A 1,009-nucleotide genomic window follows, 5' to 3' on the forward strand; every position below is an offset into this window, starting at 1 on the left:
ATTGAAATAAGAACACCGTGAATTCATTGTCCCAGGAAGGGGAAACTTTATTGACACATTCCTGGGGTCAGATACATCACATGATCACACTGACAGAACCACGGGCACATAGACACAGGCAACAGAGCATGCACAATGTCGGCACTAGTACAGTGTATATCCACCTTTCGCAGCAATGCAGGCTGCTATTCTCCCATGGAGACGATCGTAGAGATGCTGGATGTAGTCCTGTGGAACGGCTTGCCATGCCATTTCCACCTGGCGCCTCAGTTGGACCAGCGTTCGTGCTGGACGTGCAGACCGCGTGAGACGACGCTTCATCCAGTCCCAAACATGCTCAATGGGGGACAGATCCGGAGATCTTGCTGGCCAGGGTAGTTGACTTACACCTTCTAGAACACGTTGGGTGGCACGGGATACATGTGGACGTGCATTGTCCTGTTGGAACAGCAAGTTCCCTTGCCGGTCTAGGAATGGTAGAACGATGGGTTCGATGACGGTTTGGATGTACCGTGCACTATTCAGTGTCCCCTCGACGATCACCAGTGGTGTACGGCCAGTGTAGGAGATCGCTCCCCACACCATGATGCCGGGTGTTGGCCATGTGTGCCTCGGTCGTATGCAGTCCTGATTGTGGCGCTCACCTGGACGGCGCCAAACGCGCATACGACCATCATTGGCACCAAGGCAGAAGCGACTCTCATCGCTGAAGACGACACGTCTCCATTCGTCCCTCCATTCACGCCTGTCGCGACACCACTGGAGGCGGGCTGCACGATGTTGGGGCGTGAGCGGAAGACGGCCTAACGGTGTGCGGGACCATAGCCCAGCTTCATGGAGACGGTTGCGAATGGTCCTCGCCGATACCCCAGGAGCAACAGTGTTCCTAATTTGCTGGGAAGTGGCGGTGCGGTCCCCTACGGCACTGCGTAGGATCCTACGGTCTTGGCGTGCATCCGTGCGTCGCTGCGGTCCGGTCCCAGGTCGACTGGCACGTGCACCTTCCGCC

This window comes from Schistocerca serialis, chromosome 2 (genome assembly GCF_023864345.2).
Source record: "Schistocerca serialis cubense isolate TAMUIC-IGC-003099 chromosome 2, iqSchSeri2.2, whole genome shotgun sequence".
NCBI classification, from domain to species: Eukaryota; Metazoa; Arthropoda; class Insecta; order Orthoptera; family Acrididae; genus Schistocerca; species Schistocerca serialis.